Consider the following 5,879-nt stretch of genomic DNA (forward strand, 5'->3'; position numbering starts at 1 on the left):
GTTCTGAAGTGTGTGTTTGTGGAGGGAGGGTTGTAAATAACTTATTTCATTTTATATATCTGAGGTTACTGCCAGCACTTGATCAACTAGTTGTTTATTGATAATTAATTCCAAAAATGTTTATTGAGAACAGGCAATGCATCAGCATTTTAAAGGCTGCAGAGATAGTGGTAAACAAGAAAGACAAACCCCTCCTCCCTTGGGATCTGCCCAACTATTATTTGCATAGTCAAATAATAAAGAAGTAAACAAATAATCACTTTAAAGTGTTATATGTAGTGATAACTGGTAAGGAAATAAATAGGAGGTAGAGACAAACAAGAGCAGGGAAATCTACTTTATACTTTGGAAAGATCTTTTGAGGGTGGTGGCATTAAAAAAGAGATCCAAAGTATGATAAGGAAATAGCCAAAGGATGTCCAAAGTGAGCTACAGAAGGCTTCGTCACGGGGGATGGGCTTTATCAGGAATCTCACTCTAGAAGCTTCTACAAGAGTTGGGGGGTGGCAAAAGGTCCTCAAGATACCCATTGCATAGAATGAATTAACTTCTCTGTTTCTAGAATGGTTCTAGTTATGTACCACCCTTGGAAGAATTGAGCAAATAGTGTCACTCCAATTATTTTCTGTGTTCTGTGGTTCAAATGAAGAACTGCCAAGGTTGTCAAGAGGTTTGAAGGAAAGGAGACTGATAAAATGTAGAGCTTAGTGACTGAGAGAACTTAGCCTAGAGTCAGTGTGAGCTCCTTTTCTTTTCCTTTCATTTTCCTTCTGTCCCAAATGACTCTACTTGACTCAAACAGGAATAAGGCAAATCAATTTAGCAGGCAACTGACTGCAAAAATTCCCTAGTCCTGAGTTTTCCAGAAGGTTTCAGAACTATCTGAAGACCCAAAAGGTTATTTGAGAACCAGACAAAAAGACACACATGCATAACACTTAATCCCTTTATGTACCAAACCCTACTCCCAGAAGCACACACGCCTTTCCCACTATTCTGGACATGAAATCCAGTCTCTACTGATTTAGCTGTGAAGGGAGAGAGGGGTGGAGTGACTGTGGTCAGAGATTTTGCATCTCAGGGTCCAGTGCTGGCCTCCACCTCCACCACCCATGCCCATTTCCAAGGGGCCCTTATTGGCCTAAATTTGCCATAAAGTGTTCCAATGGCCAAAAGCTGCTGCTTCCATTTGGCAAAACTTCTGTTATTTTTCTTAAATGCAGTTATGTATTCCTAAATGCACTCACATACATTAACACTTATAAACTCACTGGCAACTGTTTTACACTTTTATCACACTGTATCATAAATTGCCTAATTCCTTCTCTCAGCCCATTACTCAACTGTAAGCTTGGGAGTACTGAGCCTTCCTCATTTTACTCTGCTTTGTGCAGTTGTAGCACAAATAGCAATAGCTATTTGTTGACTAAATGACATATGTAGAATCAATCCATGAACTCACAAATAAACCCCAAATTTGTCATCATTCCTAATCGCACATTCATATAAACCATACGTGCAAAGTATACTCATACACTAGCTCACATTCATACTTTTTATCTTTCAAGTGGTTCCATTCATCCCTCAACACCTCTACATCTCTCCTGTATGGGTTCACTAGATAATTCCAGGTGCCTGGCTAGCTTCTAAGGTGGCTTTCCAGCCCAGAGCAGATGGAAGTGACCACACCAGGGATTTCAGAGCCCTCTGCTCTTCAAGTTCACTGGTTGCAGCCAAAACCTAGGTGGTCATCAGGGTCAAATATGGTTCATGCACCTAATTCTGAGTGGGAACTGCACATCAGCCATGGTGGGGAGCAGGGGGTGGCAATAATCTGATAATCTATTTGATTTACTCTCCGCGTGGGGTCCCAGATGGTGAAGATGCCAAAGCAAAGGTGTCAGACCATGTGTGGTCTTTAAATAGCCCTTGATGTTTGTCACAAGAGTTGAGCCTGGGGCCTGGACCCATTCCAGTCTGTAATTGATAATTCCAACGGGTAATTACGTGCTCTGGGTAGTTTCGGTTGGCATTTTGCACATCCTGTCCTCAAATGGAGAAAGGTGTTCCCGGGTTTCATGCCAGAGGTGGCTCCATTTCAAGCCCCATAAAGTTTCTAAATACCTTTGGAATGCTGCAGGATGAAAGATGTTATCCTCGTTAAACACTTGGGTTTCTCAAAAGAAAACCCATTACTCTCTGATAATGATAAGTTTTTTCTGGTCCTTATGCTCCTTGTTAAAGGAAAATGTCAATTAATAAAGCATACACACATAACCCTTCCCAAGAATTAACTAATTACGCCAACCTATGCCCTAGGGGTGAAGGGGGGTTAGCAAGTAAACTGCTTGCAAATTATTGCATTCTCTAAAGTGCAGAAGGATGTTCTAGATTTTTTAACACACTTTTTTTCATTTTTTGATGTATAATTCCTAATCCCCAAGTCTGTTTACTTGTCTTCCATGGTTTATCCCTCAATTTAGAGGATATCAGCCTGTTGCTAACCTTTTTTAGGATCAGCACTGGCCAGGGTTTTACGACAGCCGCACCAGGATAACACTGGTGTCTTCCTCTTCTTTTTTCTCAAAGGAATTTCAAAAACAAATTCAGTTCAAAACATAAGATGTTGATCATGGAAGTGAACACTTTTAAGACCCAGGAGATGTGCAAGAATCTTAGTTTTCAGATCGGAGAGTCATTTTCAGATGGGAGCCGTCATCCCCATAAATGTCCTTTTTCCCTGTGAGTGGATCTTGGCCTGCTGAAAACATGTCTGAAATAAACACATACCAAGCCATTACCTATGTCTTTAATTCTCTACTGCTGCATAAGAAACTACACCAAAACACAATGGCTTAAACACCGGTCATGCCTTTTAGGTCAGGCCATGGTACACAGGCCTGGGATGAAAGTGGACAGCAGCGAGCCAAAACTGAGCAAGAAGTGGTAGTCATTAGTTCCAGAGTATTCTGCCATGTTGACTCAAGTGGCTGTAAGGCTTGTTAGGGTGTCCCTGCACCAAACCTCTTGGGCACAGTGGGGTCAGAGGGAGCTGTGACTGGGTCAACTTGCTCCTTTCACAGCACTTCACAAGGACAAGCCACTTTCTAATAAAAGAAGTGAGCTAAAGAGAAGCCTGAAAATGGAGAAGGAAGCCAAGCAGAAGGAGCTCAGTGAGAAACAGCTAAGCTAGGCTTTGCTGCTGCCACTAACCACACCACGGACCATGGTTGATACTACAAGATCTGCAGCCAAACCATCCACCCAGAGAAGGTCAATGGGGAATACCAGTACCCACACACATTCCATATGGACATCTCGCTCACTCAGTCCATTCAGGAGTACAGTCACCTATAGCCTGGGGACCACTTAATTAACATCACATTAAAGGTGGCAGGTAGGATCCATGCCAAAAGAGTTTCTGAGGGCTCATCTCCTATGAGATGAGGAGATGGAATCAAATCACAAGTGATGGCTAACTCCAGGAATTACAAATCAGAAGAATGTATTCAAATCAATAATGAATTACATTCGGGAGATGTAATTGGAGTTTGGGGGAATCCTGGGCAAACCAAGAAGGATGAGCTGAGCATCATTCCCTATAACCTCACATTATTGTCTCTATGCTTGCATGTGTTACCTCATCTTCACTTTAGTCTTAAAGACAAGGAAACACAATATTATCAGAGGTACTTGAACTTGACACTGAATGACTTTGTGAGGCAGAAATTTAGCATCCATTCCAAGATCACCACATATATAAGAAGTTTCTTGGATGAGTTGGGATTGGAAACTGAAAGTTCCATGATGAACACTGTCTCAGGGGGATGTGTGGCCAAGCCTTTCATCACCTACAACAATGAGCTGGACATGAACTTATATAGAGAATTTGTCAAGAACTTTACCATAAGATGCTGATTATTGGGGGTATTTACTAGGAAATGAAATTTCATGTCAGTTCTGGAATGAAGGAATCAATTTGACTCACACTCCTTAGTTCACTACCCGTAAGTCCTACATGGTCTATTCAGACTATCACAATCTCATGGAAACCATGGAGAAGATGATTTCAGGAATTGTGAAGCAAAGCACAAGCTGTTACTAGGTCTCCTACCATCCAGAAGGCCCAGGGGGTGAAACCTATGAGATTCTGGAGAATCAACATAGTAGAGGAACTTGAGAAAGCCCTGGGATTGAAACTCTCAGAAATTAATCTCTTTGAAACTGAAGAAACTTGCAAAATTCTTAATGATATCTTTGTGACAAAGACTGTTGAAGGCCTTCCACCTTGAACCACAGCAAGTCTCCTTGATAAGCTTGTTAAGGAGTTCCTGGAAGTGACTTGGATCAATCCTACATTCATCAGTGATCACCCACAGAGAATGAGCCCTTTGACCAAGTGGCCTTGCTCTAAAAATGATCTAATGGAATGCTTTGAGATATTTGTCATGAAGAAGGAAAGCAGCAATGCCTATACTGAACTGAATGACCCCATGTGGTAGTGGCAACTTTTGGAAGAACAGGCCAAGGCCACAGCTGCTGGTGATGATGAGGCTACGTACATAGATGACAACTTCTGTACTGCCCTGAATACAAGCTGCTCCTGTCAGCTGGCTGGGGCATAGGCATCAACATGTCACTGTGTTCCTTATGGACTTCAGTAACATCAAGTAATTACTTCTGTTTCCTGCATTGAAACCCAGAGATAAGAAGGAGAATGTAGCAACCACTAACACACTGGGAAGTACAATAGTTACTGTGTCAGTCTAGAAAATAACAGTTGCAAGTGATATAACTCAGGCATTTTGCACTTCTGCAAAGGTAAAGGTCTGCAAGGGAATTTTAGTGTGCTGCAGTCCATTTGATTAACAAAGTTAATCTGTTTCCACCAGGAAAGAGAATTAAGAATTCCTTTTTACTCCTTGTCACCAAACAAAGCATTTGTTTTTAAAAACAAAAACAACAACAGTCAAATTTTTAAATTTCTCAATTCTGTAGGTTGACTGGGCTCAGCCGGGTGGTTCTTATGCTAGCCTCCATTGAGAGCTCTTAAGTAATTGCTGTCAGATGGTGTTTGGGCTGCAGTCATCTGAAAACTGGGACCCTGAGGTGGCTCTCTTCTTCTCCATATTGTCTCGGGGCTGTTCCTTTCCATGTGGCCTCTTCAAGTGGTTTCTCCAGCTGAGTTGCTAGATATCTTGTTTGGTGTCTTGAGAGGTCACCAGAGTAAGCATTCCAAGACAGAAGAAGCAGAAGCTGCAGGCTTCTTAAAGGCTCTGGCTAGAACCAACATCATATCATACCCTCTGCATTCGACAGCTTAGCATGAGTCTCAGACTGGCCCAGATTCAATGGAGAAGGTGACTACATAGAGAGTGCAAACTGGGAAGTGGGGTTCATTGGGGGCTACCTTTGAAAAATAGCTACCACATAATTATTGTCTTTTCTGGTCAACCATCACCAAAGACTTCTAAGAAGTCCCACACTTGACGACAGATTCTTGATCTTGTACTCACCCCTCTCAGCCTCTTGGCTGGCCTGTCTCTACCTCTATTTTGCTTCACAGTTTGGTTTTTAATTTCCTGCTTTCCCTTCACAGCATCAATATTGACCATCTTCCCAGTTTTCAACTTCACTGAATCAGACCCATAATGATTTTCTGTCTCTTCAGTTGAAATCTGATGGGAATTCCATCCAAATTCAATTCAAATATTGTTAAGGAAAAACACAAGTTGACACACTATATATATTATATGTGTGTGTGTGTGTGTGTGTGTGTGTGTATGTGTTCCTGTATTTTAAAACTGCCTAAGTGCACGTGTGTGTGTGTGTGTGTGTGTGTGTACAGGTGTATGCATATATGGAAAGTAAATGAACAG

At 41.8% G+C, this 5,879-nt stretch overlaps 1 pseudogene; it reads left to right on the forward strand.

Moving 5' to 3' along the window:
* Nucleotides 1-2,905: 2,905 nt before the first annotated feature.
* LOC143660382 (lysine--tRNA ligase-like) lies at nt 2,906-4,770 on the forward strand (annotated as a pseudogene).
* Nucleotides 4,771-5,879: the final 1,109 nt, after the last annotated feature.

The sequence above is a fragment of the Tamandua tetradactyla genome, chromosome 16 (genome assembly GCF_023851605.1).
Source record: "Tamandua tetradactyla isolate mTamTet1 chromosome 16, mTamTet1.pri, whole genome shotgun sequence".
Lineage (NCBI taxonomy): Eukaryota > Metazoa > Chordata > Mammalia > Pilosa > Myrmecophagidae > Tamandua > Tamandua tetradactyla.